The sequence below is a fragment of the Cataglyphis hispanica genome, chromosome 4 (genome assembly GCF_021464435.1).
Source record: "Cataglyphis hispanica isolate Lineage 1 chromosome 4, ULB_Chis1_1.0, whole genome shotgun sequence".
In the NCBI taxonomy this organism is placed as follows: domain Eukaryota; kingdom Metazoa; phylum Arthropoda; class Insecta; order Hymenoptera; family Formicidae; genus Cataglyphis; species Cataglyphis hispanica.
In genome coordinates, this window is record NC_065957.1 from 10556254 (window position 1) to 10576630 (window position 20377).

Consider the following 20377-nt stretch of genomic DNA (forward strand, 5'->3'; position numbering starts at 1 on the left):
GAAAATCTCTCTCACTAATGATGATCTCTCGTCAACGGTCGCGAGAGTTTCGCGAACACACTTGACGCCAGTTTCTGCGCGTTGAAACGCAAATGAAGTTTACGATCTCATACTCGAGACGTTAAGGTTTACGTGTTTGCTGATCTGAAACTCGCGCGAATTATAATAGTCAGCTAAGTGCTATCAACCGGGTCTCGAGTTCTCCGACAGAGAGCCACTCGAATCGCGCTTCTCACTCTCCTTCCCGAGCCGTAAGGCAAGTTGCTTGACCGCTTGAGATAAAGGTACGTAATGCGCCCGAGACGATCAGGAATCCGTCTGATGGTCACGTTCATGTTGGTCCCGTTTCGACTTTCAGATAATCCTAAAGAATGCCTGCATATGTGTGACGTATTCGCGGAGATGCGACACTTACAGCGCGAAAGAAAATTCTACGAAAATAGCCATTGAAAAAATTTTATCGTAGCATCTCTCGAACAATTCGATTGCTCAAAAAAGTATTTTCTTTTAAGATGTTACTGTTGCATAGTTTTTCATACATTGCTTTATCAAGTCTGCTTATAAAATTCTAAAGTTACTATCATTCGAAAGAAAATATTTTTAAAAGAAGTAATTAAATTTTTATAACTTTCTCTCTATTCTCTATTTTATCTCTATATATATAAAAAATGACATATATATATATATAAAATATTCGTAATGAAATTGTTGAAAATAAATATATATGTGCGGTAATAATATTGAAATATTTATAATTAAATAATTTTTATTATGATAAAAAGTCAAATATATTTTTTCATCTCGAAATATACCGATTGTAAAAATATCAAAAAGATATCATTTTATCGCGCATAAGCAATTTATGTTTGAATATTTAATTTAAAAGAGAAAATTTCTACATTTTATTATGATTACAATTTCAAATTAAGATATTGAAATGAGACAATCACGCCTTTCATTTGCAATTTTATATCAAACTTCTATCTTTCATATTTCTTTGTATGATAATTATTTAAAATGTATCGTGCGACCGCGAAAACATATCTTGGAAAATATTGCTCAAGATTATCAGCGCATAGTCCCTACGTGCCAATCACCCGCGTCAACTTGGATTATCACGAAATCTCTCGAACGAAAACTTTGTCACAGTTGAAGATCATCACAAGTACACAATCACAATCGCCGGTGACAATCACCTGATGAAAACACAGTCTCTCCGCCGCTCTCCGCAGTTACTCTTCGTGTTACCCCTCGAAACCTTCGTGTCTCCCTCGCGATCTTCGTAGTCCGTTCGGATTCGGACGGTGGAAAAAAAAAAGAGACTCCGCACACACGAAGCAGATGAAAAAAAATGAACTCGTAGTGAGCGGTGAGGAAGCGTCTCCTTTACTCGCGCGAGTGTCCTCGAGTATGCGGAATGGTAAGGGGAGAGGGGGAAGGGAGAGGGAGGGAGGGGAGGAGCGCACCTTACACCGAAGCACTTGCGTGCACTCGCCCGATGATACGGTGCGTGAAGCGTCGTGTCGGGCTCTGGTTCGATCCACGCACTCCACGGCGCCTCGCATGCGTGTGCGATGATCCTACTGGGCCTGTGTTCTGGCCGAGACTAACTCGAGCGCTCGGTGCCTGCAGCCCTCGCAGTCATCCCTCCGGCCACGCACTTTTCCACCCCGGCGAAAGAATTGTCCGCCTCGGTCTCGCGGCGCATCCGCCGCGCGCCATCGGTGCGCCGGGACACTCGGTCGAGGAGCGTGGTCGTCGTCTCGCGGACGCTCGGTCGAGCGCTCGACCGTCGTCGACGTGCCCCCCGCGGGTGAACGCAGGGTGGACGATACGGGGTACGCGAACGCATCGAGGTCAGACAAGACTTAATCGGCTCGGGAGCGGGAGATTGCCTCGGCGCGGGCCGTACGGTGGCGCCGCGCAACGCAAAGCGACGGAAACCAGCCTGCTGGAACGCGAGGGTGGTTACCCCCACCAGATAGTCGGCCACCCCTTCCATCCACGGCCACGAGGACACGGACCGACGTACAACGCCGAGGGACGCTTCGCTATATATCAGGTATCGGAAATATCGGTGACTTCAACGGGGGCTGATCGAAGGAAAGAAGGGTTGTGCTACGCTCAAAGATGTGCCGTTTATATTGATAGGGCTTTCATTTTCACGATGATGGGAGAACGTGCGACTGAAGAGATTACATTCTATTTACTAATTAAATGTTATTATTGATCTTTTTATTTATATCAAATATTGAATTTTTTCCTCTTTTCTTGATTATTTATTATTATTTTTTGATATATTGCTCCTGAAATGCAAGGTTTTATGATTAAGAATCATACATATATTTGTAAAAAGATGTAAATTAAGGATATATTGTTATCTTTCTGTAACTTTTACTTTAATCTTTAAAAAAATAGTATTTAAGATTATTAATGAATTAAAGAAAACTTTAAAAGCAGATTATAAAATATTCAGTTAACGAGATTATAATATTTATGTACGTTATCCCCAAATAAAAAGCTTTTATACATATCTCGTGATATTAATCCCAAGTTCGCAAGAAAATATATATATTTGCAATCTCCGAGTAGACAGGTCGCAAAAATAAGAAAAACTGATAGTTTGCCTCTCGGCTCTTCTTTCCGATCGTATCGGGAGTCGAAGCACGGCGACAGGGTGGGAAAAGGGGTGCATGAGCATGCGCTCGGAAGGGGTGATCTTAGGCGCAGGTTCTAAACCCCTCGCTGCCCCCACCGCCGTCCCTTCTGGACGATCACACAGCTCGACGTTTTTCCACCCTTACCTTTACTCGCTTCTCATCCTCACCCGAAAGCCTGTATATGCACTTTCGCAACTCGTATACTGTAGCGACATTTGTCGCGTCAATACAACATTGGCGTTAACTTTTCTCTGATTTCTCGCAAAAGATTTTAATGATTTATTAATAGCCGATGTTTTAACGAACATTAAAATTTAATTAGCCATACTTTTACTTTTATTTTATCTTGTTTGTGATTTAATCAATTATTATCTTTAAAAAATAATTATCTAATCACTTAATTCTTTTTTTTTTTTGTATATAAATATTTAGTTTTATAGCCGGTTACGTTGAACATAAACCTTATTTAGGCAATGGTCTTATAAGATGATCTTATAAAATGATCTTATAAGATATACACAGGGGCTATAACGTAACATGTGTATAACTTAGAGTATACGCACTCTTGGAAATGGCTTTCAGAAAAGTGCACTTGAACGAACGTTAAGATCTGAATAGCAGCTTTCATCCTGAGAGCCTTGGCCGACAATGTGCAGCACACTCTTTAAAAATTCCTGCCGCGCATTGTCGCAATCTTCTCTTCGAGAATTAATTTGCACGATCGATTTTAATTAATTACCGTTTCATTTATTTCGTCGAGTGTACAACTAATCGAGCAAAAATCTTTAAATTTTTTAACAACTCGTGATATTCAAGTTTTCTTGTCTTGTCATAACGAGAAAAGCTTTTCATAAAATATTTATTTGTGTCATAAATGTAATAAATTATTCTTAGAAAACTTGCTTTTTCTAACAATCATTTATATTAACTCACGTACGATATTGTAGTAAAGTTAGAGTAAAATCGAGTCATTATTAAGTATAATTTTTGAGGGTCTCATTTCTAATTTTATATATTACAAAGAGATGGGAAAGTGCGACCCTCGAGAGGAATTAAAACTGCTTCCACGTTATTCTCGCGCTTAATGCTATTCGAGCGCAATTCTGAAGATCTGATGAAACGAGATCTCGGTTCGTCGCGCGTTGGCCATGACCATTTGCTGTACGTTACTTCGCTTGTAAGTACATACAGAAACGTTGCCGCGTGTAAAAGACAAACCCTCAAATGACTGGAACGGCATTACTCTTCGGAGCTCATATACTCGTATACTAATTGTACGAAGAGTTTTCTGCTAATATACTCCACAGCGAATAGATCAAACGTGTCATCTTGATCGATGAATTATGCTTGCAATTAGCAATAGTTTATAACTCTAATAATCGCATTAATAAATTATCTTTCTTTGACAGCTGTGCCTAATGTTATAAAGTAGTAATATATTCTAGCTAGATTTAAATAGATTCTCTCTTTTTTTTTTTTTACTGAGAAATATAAGAAAAAAATTTTTTTTTTGTATTCGATCTGCAAATTGATATCGCTATATACACAATTGGTGGTTTATACCTGATATGTCTGTGATGTAATATACGTCTGCTCCGCGCAATCTATTGTTCAAGATTGTCCTCCTGAGACGAGGGTTAAGCGTTTACTTTCGATCACATAATGAGTGGCAATGTAGGCCAGGAACGTCGACAGGATCGTATTTCACTATACGTAGCGATACTCAACACTCTCGGGTCGAGTCATACAGGGAATAGCCGATTACATGTGGTACCATATTTCTTGGAATTTCATATAATCGCTATACAATACGTAATAATAAACGTGAGTATCGAACTTGCGATAACAAATTCACTGGTGGATCGTGTGAATGGAAATTTTTATATCAAAAATGAATCTTGAAAATTGTATAGTAAATAATGCAATTATAGTCTTTTATACTTAAGTGATTAATATGATAAACATTTTTTTAAATCTTTATACATCTTTATATAATATCGAATTATATTTAGATAGACAAAAAAATATACATATACATATATTGGAAAAAAAGAAAAAAACTTATGCTTGTACTTGAGAGTTTGAAACGTGTTATCTCGTTTTGTTGTCATAAACAAAACAATCGAACTTAGGAAGACGTCAAAATTCAAAAATGCTTATGTCGCATGTATCGGTAGTATGTCACCGCCGTCTACACACATAATAAACAAACAAATGCACGCAAGAAGTACGCAATTGCGTGATAATTTCCTTCAACAATTCGGAGAAATTTCGAAGTATACAATGATATCGCGATATCGCTTGTCGATATTTATTCCTGTGTACAAAATGATGTGCATTATTATAATTCCTTGTGCATTATTATAATTACAATTTTGCAAATAATCATGTCGATCAATATTAAATTGGAATACACATATACAAATATTTATAATATTTCGTTAATCCTTATCGAATTATTCTACTATATCGAGAATCTTAATTATTAAGCACATATTTTTTTTGCACGTGTTATTATTTTAATAATAACAAAACAATAAATTAAAAAATAAATAAATTATCTATAAATTAGTTACACACATTCTAATCGCTATGAAAAGTCTTAGATTCAATGGTGCGTTATTTTAATTAAGATATGCATATTTTAAAAGAATAAGATTTTGTTTCCACGCAGCAAATGATAAGGAAAACTAAAGCGGCCGTTCTTGCAGCAACGTAGTTCTCATGCTGCCTGTTCTACTTTATTGTGCAACGCGAACGTTGTAATTTTGCCTAATTACCACAGCAAGAAGTAATTTGCAATAAACGCTTCTGAGGATTAATTAAGACATTTCTTAAGAGATCGCATTTAACTTCCATATGTATAATTGTGTGACGGAAATATAATTCATTAGCTCATATAATCGCAAATCATAACACGCTCCATTGTATGCTATCTACGATCGAAAGATTGAATATTATCATTCAATAATGTATCGAACTTTGAAGAGTTTTGCTTTGTTACGTTACACATTAATAAGATTCAAATTTAAAATAATAATTAATTAATAAATCATTAATATAACGACTCAATTATATGACAGTGAAATTTTTAGATGCTTCTGTATAATTTATTACAATCTTACTCGTTCTCGACTCGCTCCAAGATATGCCGGCTCATTGTTAAAAATCGATTCGGACAATCTTGAAATAATTCACAAGGGGGTAGAGTCGTCTAGCCGGTTTGAGCTACCAATAGTGCGCACGACGATGGGAAAAAGAGCAGTCACTATTAATAAACATTGGTAGAATTGTTATTCGAAGACTTTATATTAGCATGTGGCGAATTTGGTTGTGGCCCTTCGTTGGCCCAGAAAATATGCAACTAGCAGGAACACTGCGCCCAATCGGGCGACTTATTTGTCGATTGTCATTAAGATTCGTCGTTAGGGATGTAATACTGAATTTCATCTCCCTGCATAATTAATAAGATTACTTTGTATACGCGCGCGTTCATGAGTGAAAAAGAAAAAAAGAGAGAAAGAAAACGATTGCGAATAAAATTCCATTGAAGAAAATTGAATTGTATACAAATACAAAATTGCCAACAAATGTATACCGATTGTCATATATTATGAATTTCCGACAGGAGTCCTTGTTACAGGCATTGTGAAAAATATATCATACAAACTGCTCACATGATTGCGGTTACATAAATGATTTAAAATTTATAATTGCAAGCGGCTAATAGTATATCGCTACAAGTATATGTAACTCATTACTTTACAAGTTACTTGATCTAAAGTTCCTCCACGGGATGCTTAAAAATGTAAGAGCGCGACTAATATCGTCCCTGAAATGATCGCTATCAAATCCGCAGCGTTGTTGCGCAACTATCGCATAGACGACGAGTATCACACGCGATATAAGGACATTCGGTGAATATTACGCCATTGGTGCTGGAACTCGTCGTTTCGATCGAGTATTATCAAACTGTGTCGAGTAGAATACGCGCGCGTTCGCGCCACATCGTGATGTATGTATTCCCCAAACAACGAATGCCGGCGGTAAACGATCGCGTTGCGCAACGTGAAATAATTACAGCGCAAACGACACGTTTGGATCGACCTGATACGCGTTATACAATCGTTATACAATATTATACGCCGAGAACATAGAAATGAATGATTCGATCGGAGCGCAATGCGACTCGCTTATCTCTCTCCCTTTATCTATCTATCTTTCTCTCGCTCTCGCTCTCTCTCTCTCTCTCTCTCATTAGCGACGCGAAAATGTGCATCGTATGCACATCGGCGACTGGCGATGCGGACAATTGCATCCCTTCTAGAAGCCATTCGTGATGAAAGTCCACCACGGCGCGGCGTCCACGGGGGCAATGGGGTAGGTCTGGTGTGGGAGTTACATTCCGGCCGAGATTAATTCGGAGCAAAGAGGAATTTAGCATCTATCTCTCCCGGCGGCCATAGCCGCTCTCTCCCTCCCTCTCCTTCGCACTCGCGCGCGCGCGCGCTACCGTTTTCGAGAAATTATTTCAGCAACATTGCAAAACGATCGCGCTGTGCTATCGCCGCCGCGTCCCCGCATCGCTGCACATTGCATGTCCGAGCGCGGCCTGGATGATGTATCATCGAAGATTGTTACTATAAACGCTGTGTGTTGTAAACAACACACTGTTCTACATTATTATCAGTATAACAACACGCGTGTATACATATATTATTTACGGTGCAATATTAGGATAAAAATTTAACAAGTTTAATATTTTTTTTTTGCAGTATTCCTATCATACTTTATAATATTGCTTACGTTTTATTCAGTAAATTCAGCTACTAACAATAAGACATAAATCCGAAACAACAAACAAATAATGCGATTGATCAATACGTAAGTTTTTATTATTGCGACAAAATTCCAAACGTCTGTCGTATTTCTCGTCCAAGTCGATTTCATACTCACGAGCACCTGGCTATATTTTCTCAGTCGCGATGACATATATTCAAACGGGGCCCGTCGAAAACACCGAGAACGAGACGGATATACCAAGCTGTTTAATAATCAATGCACGTGTAGCAATAATTACGAATCGCGCAGAGAGTAGGTATGCAAAGGAGTAAGAGATCGCGAACTGGTTTCAGACAATGAGACATCTCCGGTACGATCGTATTATGAGTATAATACGCCCGGCTGGTCTGGCCCTTCGTTCTCGATACGCTCTCGATTATGTCGTAATTTCGATATGCTAAGACGACCGGTGAGGAGGACTGCTTCCCTTTCTCACGTTCGCTAAATTTTCTTTTATCTTATATACGGTCGTATCTTCGATTAGTCAGCTGTCAACCGTTTACATTAACATCTCGCGAGAAGGATATTTATTCGATACGCTTTACTGTTGAAGATAAAGAGAGAAAGAGAGAGAGAGAGAGAGAGAGAGAGAGAGACTTACTCTATTAAAGTTAATTTATTAAAGTTATTTTAATTCTACACAACTAATTATTAAAAAGTTTTATTTCAATATTAAAAAGCTAAAATTGTTTCTTTATATAAGAGACTTTAGCTTTAGATTTTTACGATATAAAAAAAATGTAAGAGCATTTAATATAATTGATGCAAAGAAACATCTGCGAGCGCACATTCGGTCGGGAAAACATTAAGAAGCCGGAAACTATGATCCTGGGAACACTCGAGGCAATCTGTCAATCCTAGCACCGGTCCGATTCAATGAGATATTCGGATTAATGGCTTGGATCCATCGTGTACGTAAGAATCTGCATCCCATCCCGGAACCCACGGTACAATGGTCCCGATACAATGAGAGGAAATATCCAAGATATGCAAATATTGGGCGCGTTCCCGATCATCTTCGGCGTGCCGGGCGAAAAAAGGGTTCGAAAAAGACGGGGCGCACATGTTTCGAGCATTTGCATACCTCCCGATGCACAATTTGCATACGAAGAAATTTGCATCCAGCGTATATACTCGCGATGGAGACGAGCGGTGTCTCCCGACCGGTTGATCGAAAGAAATTTGGGTATCGGTACGTCCTCCTCACCCTCGTCTCGTCTTCTCGTAGGTATGCATATGACTGTCTATTGAAAGGGTACGGATTGAAAGAGGGGGAGGGGGATCCTGAGAAGGTCCTCGACGTAGAAATAATATATTAAGGGAGTAAAATGGTGCTAATACCTTTGTGCCAGAATCTACGGCGAATAATCTCGTTTTTTTTTCCCTCTGTGGAAATCCTAATGTATTTTCATTTCCGTTGTGTGTCCCTCGTGATCATTTCTGAATTTAAGATTGTCGAGTGGAGACTTAACGCGTCGCGCGCCCGCCAAGCTATCGTATCGTTATAACATTGTAGAATAATAAAAGTTGGATATCAGATTAAATGGTATAGAAAAATCGTTTTTATATTGACATTTTGTGCTTGCATTAGTCTATATGCAGTGAATAATTATTTTGATATAAAACGAGTTTTTATAAATTTGTTTAAGGAGAGATAAGATATATTTTATCGAGAATATTATAAGATGATTATTAAGAATGGAAATGTATATTATTTATATATCGCATATATTTATTTCTTGATACACGATATTTCTCTCAATCGGCATGAAAAATGAAACCAATCGCGTTGAATGCACCATCTCCGGGGAAGAAAGAGCTTTTTTTCGGGCTGCAGGAGTGTTTTTACCTGTGTCACGTTTGTCGCATCCACGAGTCCGCGTCTCACGTTTCCAATTCTAGGATACCCCGTAGACGAAGAAGAACGTCGGACGTTGAATGCGTATCGTTTTCCGTACACGACACACGTAACTTCTTTTTCATCGATACACGTACTTTTCCGAGCATACAATGGACAATCGGCCATCTCTATACTACCTGCTTTTCTCGATCTTGATTTCCAGAATTGATCCGGGTCAACGGGCAAAAATGTCGATTTCGAAAGTAAAGGAAACTCTCTGATGTTTGTGTTGGGCATTGACTCCGTGACCTCACGCCGATTCTTATATCTAAATGATCACTTTGAGAGTATACTGTATATTTTTTTATTTTTCTTTATAAATGACAAATTTTTATACAATTCACGCTCTTTCATTACATTAAATGTTTTTTAGGGAGCCAGCATTTTATTTACAAATAAAATTGGAGAAATAGTTTTTTTATTTTTAAAGAAAGTATTTTATTGATAAATCAATAGTATTGCACGATGCAACAAGAAATCTAGATTAGACATTATTATTGCAAAGATGTCGTAAGTACTTTGTACGTATCTTTCCAACTAGATAGAAATGCTTTTCCGCCCAATGAATCACCGCGTGTATGCTACCTGCGCACAATTTTCCTGGATCTTGATTTCCAGAATTGATCCAGGTCAACGAGCAAAGGTGTCGGCCACAAAACTACCTGAAATACTGTAAGTTTTCTGTTGAAAGCGTCCGGCGCTCGACTTCGACGTATGTCCGCGAAGGCGATCTTAATCTCCTTGACTTTTATGGTCTCTTTCTCCGATATTTTCTAGGGCAATGTTCCACCGTTCAGCCTCACACTTTGTCTTGCAACACAGAAATTTTTAATTATTTAAACTATTGATCATAAGGTTATAAATTATTTGTTAAGCTGTACACATTAATTTATAACGATAGCTATTATTTTTTATCATATTCAACGTATCTTTCGTCACGAAGTATCGTTTAGCTGCTCGATTCACATCGCAGTAACCCTATTGCTCGAATGCCCCAAGATACGTGGACATTATGAGGCGATGCTAATCCATGTTCATCGATCCACAACCCTTTCTCAACGATCGAAAGACAGAGAACAGGCCCGACCTTGGCGCGGCCCCTCCATCTGGCCCAATAAAGGAGGGGTACCCGTGCACACACACTAGCACATACACACTGACAAGTGGACGCACGCAGACAAGACCTTGTCTCTTTTTCTCGCCACGTATGCCGTATGTGTCATACGATCTTGCCTTTGCACACAGGAGGTATATCTCTATACGGGGGTTTTATCGGGTACTACGAGTCTCTTCCTTTGCCCCCCTCCCTATCGCCCTTAAAACCCCCTATCTATAGCATGTCTTTGTGTTTGTCGCTCTCATATGCATTGACACATATATACCATCCGATGTATGTATACATACATATATATATATATATATATATATGCATACACGCGTGAATATGGTAATTTACCACCATCGTCAGAGATATGTAAATAAGTTAGATTTGAGTTTTGTTGCGAGCCGGGGGGACGCATGAGGAAGTTCGATGGGAATTGTACCGAAAGAAGGAAGGACAAAGAGAGAGAGAGATAAAGAAAGAGAGGAAAAAAGCGCGTGATCAAGAAATGGAAAGAAGGACGAAGTGGGGAAGGCGAGAGATAATGTGTAAGCGCCTTAGTAGCCGCACACATGATCCGGGCGACCGGATCCAGATTTATTGGTTCCTCGCTTATGCGAATGAGAGAGAGAGAGAGAGAGAGAGAAAGGAGACGAGTTTGAAGGGCCGTACGGTGTGAACGGAAGCCACAGATTTTACGATCTTGATTCAGAAGCAACGCGCACCTCGGTTTCGTCCTTCCACGGGCTATTAATCTGCCTGCAATCCGTAAATGCGCGTATAGCAGCATAGATGAAGAAAAACGATGCATTTGCGAGCCCTCGTGTCTCCACAAACGTTTCGCAGTTCGTACAGATCGAATTCATTCTCTTCGCAAAATTATTCTTCAATTCGCGATTATTGCTATATTAGAGAAGACGAAAGATTGAATAACAAGTTTTTTTTTTTTTTCGTTGTCAGAGAAATAGATTAATGCGGTATAATGAAAGAAGTACTTAAAAATTTGCATGTATATCTATATATATATATATATAAATTGTCAAGAAACTCATTGCTCATATATTAACAGGCGATGACATTTGAAATTACAAGAGAAGAATCCTAATTTCCATCTGAAAAGAAAATATCAAAGTTATGAAACGATTCACACTGCAGTTTGTGCGTTTCTATAGCCACCAAAAATGACGAGATTCTCGTCGAAAGATTGTCATTCTTGTCTATTTTCAAATAACTAACAAAAATAAAAATTGATACGATTTCTAGGATGATTAATTAATTAACTAAAAATTGATAATATTTATTTATTGTAAGTATGCTTATATTTGACATTGTTTCTATTTTTCTAATCTTATACTATCCATATAAAAAAAAAATAACAATTGATGATTTGAGCTTGAAATTCAAACTACTCGAATTGTTCGAATCGGGAGGCTGGAATCAGTTAAAAACTCCAATCATCAATAACAATTTTTAACCTCGGTAAAATTTCGTGCAGTTTCGACGAACATTCGAAAGTCGGTAATCGACGGGCGCCGAATTTTATCGACTGTTTACAAATAGCCGACAAAGAGGAAAATAAATGGCGTTTAGTGCGATTTTGGTAGGCAGGAACCGGTTTCTACGGAGCTCGCCTATCGTTGGCACGTACCGTGCGCGCATCAGAGCCGGAGATACGAGTGCGCGCACGTAAGCTAACTACAAATTAGCATAAACGTATATACTGCCCGGTGGAGAGGAAGAAGGGTCAGAGGGGAGAGGACTTTGCTCGCCCCCTTTCTTCGGTCACGATTGTTCTGCCGCTATCGAAGAGGAAGACAAAAAATAGCGCGCCGCTCATACTGAAACGATCTATCAAGTCGTGGTAAAAATTCGAAACGACCCTCGTAGAGAACCGATACACCGACGACAGATAGCATCGACCGGGTATATCGGGTAGCGTAATTCAAACGGAATAATGAAACTCGAGCAAGAGGCGCGAGCAAGGTGAGACGGCCCATATATGTATGCGCGCGTATGTCGTAGGTATATTGTATGCCTGCTGACGGCTACCGTTCTTTCTCTACGTATCGTTATTATTACCTTCACGGCGCACTGGTCGCACCCGACGTATCGCCGTGCAGCAAATAAATTTCACGGCTTCGATTCCTCGCGCCGATATATCAGAGATTTTGCGATGCGCTCCAACGCGATCGGTACGCCTGGTTATTCGTGCTCCAATTCTCGGCCGCGATCTTCGATGAGAGGAACTCTTCATCGATGCGGAAGGGAGAGTCTTCGATGCAAGTGCATAAACCGCGCGATAAAAAATTTGAGATGATTTCAAAGGCGTCGTACCTTTTCCGTAAAATGTGTTTTCAATTTAGCAACATTTAATAAATATAAAGACATGTCACATGTGTATATATAGATAGTAAGAGATAAAAAATATATATAGATCCTACTATCACATTTTATTATAACATTAAACAACTTAATATATATGTATACATGTATGTATAAATAGATGCAATGTTTTTTCTTCAGATAACAACGATAAAAATTGACTCGAGTCCGAGATAATTTTGTAATAAATATGTTTTCTAGCCAAGAAAGAATATATAAATTTTCCTTATTAACACAAAGACTTTTAGCGATCACAATGCTAACGCGAATCGCACCCTCGGTGTTCAGTCCTACGGAATATACGTTACGAGCGGGAGCTATACCGAAAAACGTTCCAGCTGTGCGTGAGCATACGAAAAGTCGATTAAAATCTCATTTTATCCTTTCGAAGAGCGTGGGCTTCCCCTCACCGGGTGGCGCGATTCAATCGATCGACAGATCGGGCCCGCCGATTACGCGCGGGCACGAGATGGGGAAGCACCTGTGTCCACGAGTGTCTCTCACCCTCACTTTGAAATGGCCTGTACCTCACCTTATGTACGGAAGGTACAGGTACGTTGGTCGAGTGCGATAGCGGGCACACGCAGGCTGACGCACTCACACGGACGCACTTTCGTCACGCGTCTCTGAACAATGGCATTAATAGGCCCTGGCGAGTTATTAATTGCCGGTGCCCGCCGGATATGACTGTCTATAGCTTCGCTCGCCGAGCGAACGTTCCTAATATCTGTGGTATTCCGTCAGTCGGCTTGGGTCTTAAATCAGACCTAGTCTTTTCAACGTGTTTTACACACACACACACACACGCGAGAGCACACGCGTGTTGACACGTCTCGTCCGTGTGAAAGTGCCGAGCCGTGCAAACGAATCAGAATATATTCGTCTTGAAAATATTTCCGATTGTGATGTTCGTATCATTTTCAATTTTATTCTATTGCCATAATTTTTATTACTTTTATTTATTTATAATTTTTAATTACACAAAGATCACACAGATGCATTAAAAAAATCTAAACATCTTTATATGACATGTAATTAGGATCAATTAACGACTAATTAAAATATACACAAGTTGATTCTGTAAAGCACGTTGAATAGAATGAGATATATCCAATCGAACGAATATTAGAAAAAATGTAGCCAGCGTAACATCGTGCTTTCAGAGTCCATTAAAGTCATTATGGCCGATGACAGGTGAAAAAAGCATGCCGGGGCAAGAATAATTCCTACATGTTCGCGGTTCGATTAAATGCCCTTAATGGCGTCGCGCGATACATTGAGTTTTAACGGCCAGTTAAAATCGTTCCTCTCTGCCGCTGTCCTTTCCTTGTATCCGCGGCTTAGTCGGCGCTTTTATATTGCCGGTGCCATCGAAGAATCGAGCGCGTACCCGAGTCATCTTTATGGTCAATCTACGTACGCGAGCTCTCGCGTAATTAAGAGCGAGCACCGCGACTGTCGGGTCTGATTAATAGAGGACGGCGCGAGATAATCGAAAGGAAGTGAACGAATGGAAAGAAGCTAAGGTGGCAAGTAACACGCGCGCGTCCCGGTGATGCCATCAAAACCGACACGACTCTTTCATGGCCACTGTACTCGCAGGAAATTACACGGAATTATTCACGATTTACACTACGCACGCATATGAAAATAATTAAAAGGGAATGTGCTGATAAATTGTCGCGAAAAATGAATACGAAAGTTGTTCAAATCGGACTTTAAAATTGTATTCTTGCAATAATGTTTTTTGATATGAATATACATGCGCCTAGATTTTAGCGTATAAATGGATCTTTATACGCCATGTACGAATAAATTTTTATTTGCGTGCTTACGTCGGCATACGTGCGTGATCTTCGGAAATGACGTTTCAAGTTTTGACTTGACTGATGCATACTTTGCCCGGTCGTAATTAATGCGTTATAGAACGCATATATCTTTTTCAACGTAAGAAACTGTCTATGCTCATTTTACTTATTTATACAAATTATATGTATATATAATTTTTAATTTTTATTTTTTCTTGAAAAACGTAAAAACAAATCTTTTGTCTTGTATAAATGCATTTAGCAATTATAAGTATTATGGATATGATGAGGGGGAGAGAGGGAGAGATAGAGAAGAAATATCGATATTTTTTTCACAATTGAAATGCATACCATATATAAATAAAACATGATCTTCTGATGCTGAAATTAAATACAAAAATTATTGATATTTTGTTCGTAGCCACTCATGCGTATCTAATGACCACATTTGACGATAATTCGATTTTCAAGAAGGGACTTGTGGGCCCTTTCGCTCTCTTGAGGCTGACATCGTCGAATGACAGTTTGATGAACGGACAGGAAGGGGGGACTGGAAGAAGGCCCACCTGGCTCCGCGGACAATTAGGATCGGGCTGCAAGGTGGCTCTTGTCTGCAAAAGACGACTCACGTGAACACGTTGTGTTTTCATCGAAACATCAAATGAGAACTTCACCGCGATATAATGATTCAATGGTGAATTTAATCCGTTCGCGATTAACTACCATGGTACGTTAAGTGCGAATTATAATTCATCGAAATTTTCATCCTAATTGGTTCCACGATGCTTGTAAAACATGCTCTAACAGTCTTGAGAATTAAGTAATTATTGCTGTATATTTATACTTTATGAAACCGTAATTGTGAATAGCCATACCGCGTGTAACGATAAGAAAAGTCAATGAAAGAGGCACAAAGTAATTATTTCTCGGGATATTTCACATACACATACACACGTATACAAGTTAATGTGGTAATAAGTTATAATATTCTACTAATTGATTCGATGCGATTTTTTTAACAAGTACGTTAAAATTTTATTCTAAGATTCAACACAATAAAAAAATTTTGCTATTCAAACTAAAAAATAATTGGAAGCAATTTATAAATCAACATAATTGTAAAATAATTTTAATGCACAATTTTATAAGAATACAATTAATTGTTAGAAATTATCACATTTTCTTATTTTTATTATCTTAAATACTTTTTGGCACAAAGAGTAGTACAACTCGCGGCACTAGAAAATATCAAATATCTGCGTACGTGTGCAGCAGGCCGCCGTCGAATCCGCGTGAAATGATGCACGGTGAACCGTGAATCACTTCCTACGCCGAAGTCGATGCCTGGTTGATAGTCGGCGATACCTCGTCAGGTTGAAACAGTGGAGTTAATGAGATGTGCACGAGAAACGAGGTGTACGTATAGGTGTTTGTGAATCTCTCTCTCTCTCTCTCTCTCTCTCTCTCTCTCTCTCTCGCTCTCATTTTCTGACCGACCGAGAAAGGTGTGTCGGTGCTTGGCGGCGGTTAAAGTAGTAGCCTGGTGATGTAGTAGTGAACGGGAAAAAGAAGAGGGGAGACCACGAGGGGGTTCAGACGTATTGTAATTGCGGCCTGGCAAGCAGCTGAGTCCTCCACGCGTGGACGATCTTGGTCGCTGGTCCGAAACGGCGAATGATTCTAATCACTGTTCCTGGCGATTCTTACGCACTCCGCGTCTTGAACTGCGGCGAACACTTCGCATAATAGTCACTGCATTTACGCAAGACTTTGCTTGTTTCTGTCAAAAACATGAGACTGCAAAAGTTTAATAAATCACCAATGGATTATGTTGAATTGGGAAAAATTGCCACGAGTATATATTTATTAAAGATGAATTTGTACTTTTTTTTTGAAACATTAGTTGATTGAATTTCTTATCGTTGTAATATCATCTCGATGATAATCTTCCAATATAATTTCGTATCCATCCAGATGAATTGCAGTTACCATTCTGTAAGCATCGCGCGGTCTCGCTCTTTTCTAACTCGAAAATCGCGTAGACGGCACGTATATAGATATGCCACATGAAACGCTTTAAGTACTTAAAACACCCGGTGCGAGACAGGCAGACACAAAGCGAAAAGATCGGACCGAATGTAGAGGATCCATACCAGTCGGTTTTGAGGCCTATCCAACCGCGGACAAGTACGAATATATACGTATACGTCTGCTCGACCGTGCGCTTTCCTGTCATTACTGCATTCTCAGCATCCTGTGTACCGAACATCCAATGCACGTCTACTAAGTTCGAATTCGAGAATAAATAGCATGTGCTCTTCTTCCTTTATCTCCAGTCATTCTCTTTTTCGACTGCATCATGGTAGGTCGAGGTGCAACGGTCTTGACATCGATTTTGAGTCGGAAAGTTTCCGGTAACTGTCAGACTTCACGATTACGATGAATAATGCGACGACATTTTCTTCTCTGCGCTCGTTACATATTTTATTATGAAAGGACACTCTTTATTTAATATAATTTTATTATAACATTGTGATAATTTTGTTAGAAAAATTTTAATAGCTGTTAACAAAAATGTAACACGTGAAATAATCATTAATAAAAATTGTTCGCTTACATATTATGATTCGGGGATGCTCTTAGGAACGTGTAGTGCTTCATAATAAGGTATATTGAGATTGACTACCGTAGCAATTCGGCTTTTCTTTGAAAGCTATTTTACCGTAAAAAGCCCGATGAGAGCGCATAATAATAAATATTTAATACTATTATTAAGTAACCAAGTGGAAGCGAGATAGTAGCAGCTTGTGCAATTTACAGCAAGGACGATTCTTCTAACGAACAACTCGCCTACATTATCATAATTTGTCGTATAAAAAAAAAGAGAAATGGTTTGAACGAGCCATTCAATATATTAATTAATTGTAGGTTCTTATCAGCATAGACCGGCTATTCTCTTATTAGCCATTCAACGCGCTTTTGCAAATTAATTCCATCATCTGACGACGCCCAATTAAAGCATATGAAGCGTAAAGATAGCGATCGTCTTCCTTCGGAAGTTATTAGGCATATATGAAGAAATATACGAGTTATTCGTATATTGCTCTCTGCAAAAGCAGATGACGTATCGATTGTCATTTCGATTCGATTATTTCAATGAAAATGATGGACTAATAAATGTAATAATAAAATAAATTAGCTTTGAAATAGATTAAAAGTTTGCTTTTGGCTAATATGTTTCTTACCGGTCTATTTTCTTGTACCACGATTTATGAAATAAAATAAAAATTTTATAATCTTATAGTATGTGTCAAGCGTTCACATAACAGCTGCTTTTAATATGCTGTCCCTTCTCCGATCTCGAACAATTGCGTTCGGAAAACGGAAATTTCTATCGGGTATCAGTAACAGTCGGTTTGATGCTTTCCACGAACCAGAGCAATACTTCGAACAGGAGGCGCATTGTTTTCTCTTTCTCTCTCTCGAAATATCGTTTGTTCTACGGGACGACTAAGGAAACAATGGCCGGAACGCGCCCGCAGGTTGTTGACTCGATTGTCACCGGCTTCATTTTTCTTCTCTTTCCTTCTCACTTCTTCTTCCGCTTGCCGAGGTGAGCGGACACAACGGCAATTTTAGAAACGGTATTAACTTGAGCGTTATCATATGTATCGCAAACAGTGACACAATACCCGCGCAACTATCAACAAGCATCCTGAGTTATCGCCTCTCCCCTTAATGGGAACACAATCGATAAGTGAGTAATCGCCTAAAAGTAAACGAGTGTACACGATGATCTTGTACGCAATCATAATCTTTGCAATTTGTTAGAAAGCAACGGCAAAATTAGCGAGTACTGCAAATATGTCAAGCACAACTAATTGGGTAATTTGCATATAATTATACTCATTCATCGAGATCGTACATAATGCAGGTTTTTAATGCGGAACGGGCAACCTGTAAAACGCTCAATTTTCTGTTATAGCGCAAATCTTCAAATTGTGCTCAATCATTAGATTTCATCATTATTCTGCATTAAGGATACCATTAGTTTATTACTTGAAAACACGTGTAACTCGCCATTATCATCATCAGCAATTAATATTTTGATCGATGGGTTAGGTTATTTATTACATTTGCAACCGATATTTACTCTTTAATCAAAGCATTAAAATGTTTTGACTATTTCCAATTTTATTTCAATATAAATATGGCGCGTCACAATAATCATTAGGTTTCAATATGTTAACGATATGCATTATATTTTATATTCGACTCAATATTTACATAGTTTCCATTATGGGTTGCGCGTTGGAAATTTGTTTCTTCCGATGTTCTTACGGTTTTTATACTATGCGTCTTGAATTGTGCCAAACGATGGCTTATCGAAGAGTCGCAGGTGCACGCGGATGAGAAGCTTATTTATGTGATGGGGCCAGTGTATTAATACGAGCAATACTTATATCAGATATGGACGATAGGAAACTAATATCTTTATTTACGGTCGATGCTAATTATATAATAATATAGACTTATTTTTACACGCAATCTACAGATCTAAATGATCAAAATACATCCTTTAAACTCATAACAAAAATATGTAAAATTTTTAAAAATTTAATTAAATTTCAAGATTGGTTATTGAGTCTTTCTTTGCGTGAATCTTTTTTAATACTATTTCTTTTTTTCTTTTATACAATATTTCTCGATACTCGGTAATAGAGATGCTACGAGTGTAAGAGTAGAGGATACGAAAGAGAGCACACCGTAGGCCAATTTCATCCGAGCTGCTTGGGCCGCGCTCTTCGAAACCAATATCGCAATGTTCGCGGCGGAAAGTTCGTCCGGTAATGCCATACAATATCTACTCCAGCTTCCATTACTCCGCTCCGGCCGTGCCTGGTAGCTTTCCCTCTCCTCTCCAGTTCTAGATAGGCTTCCCCACTCAACGTCGCGCCGCGCGACCGCCACCACTTCCTCTCCCTCGTTCTCTCTACCTCCATGAAGTGCCGTCCACTCCCCACCGGGCTTCGCTTCCTCTCTACCTCCGTGGACCTCCATCCGGCAAGCAAGGAGAAGAGGATTGGGAGGTGGAATAGCCCCGCGGAGGAGGCTCGGCGAGAAAGGAAGACGAGCAGCGTACCGAAAGTAAGCGAGGAAGAAGGATGGACCGCGCATCGGGAATCGGCGAGAAAGAAGGATGATCGCGCGGGACACCGGAGACAGCGTAACAGGGGAAGGGGGAAGAAGACGAAGGAGACACGTCGAAGAGAGGAGTTCGAGGGGGTTGGCTGCTGGCACCGGCGTGGTCGTCGTCGTTTTCTTCAACATTGTCGTCGTCGTCGTCGTCGTCATCGTCTTCGTCGTCTTCTCTACCCCTGGCAGGCAAGCTTCTTCCTTTTTTCTCCTTTTTCCAATTATCGATAAGACGGAGACGGCGCAATACCGCGACACTGTTCCGAGAAGAAGAGTAGGTATAAGCGTTCTCTCCCTCGACTACTCTTCTCTCATGATACCCACCACTACTACTATCGGCGCACTCTGCTCTCCCTTCCTATAAACGTTACCTCTGCGTCTTCCTCCTTCTCTCTATACTTGCCCCTCTGTCCACCCTTCTTTCATCTGGTTTGCTCGCGCGATAAAATTGCCTCCTCGGTCTTATTCGATGCCCTCTTCTTCTTCT

At 39.4% G+C, this 20377-nt stretch overlaps 2 protein-coding genes across 6 annotated transcripts in view; both read right to left on the bottom strand.

The window, feature by feature from the left end:
* The window catches only part of LOC126848768 (homeobox protein cut), a 137036-nt gene extending 135603 nt beyond the window's left edge, over positions 1 to 1433 (bottom strand). For 4 of the 5 annotated variants that reach the window (XM_050589943.1, XM_050589946.1, XM_050589944.1 and 1 more), the window contains exon 1: positions 1197 to 1433. The gene's annotated coding sequence lies outside the window, so the exon portion shown is untranslated. The remainder of the gene's footprint in view (positions 1 to 1196) is intronic. The other variant, XM_050589942.1, reaches the window with a different exon arrangement.
* The window catches only part of LOC126848808 (retinol-binding protein pinta-like), a 562409-nt gene that overhangs the window by 364605 nt on the left and 177427 nt on the right, over positions 1 to 20377 (bottom strand). The window lies entirely within an intron of this gene.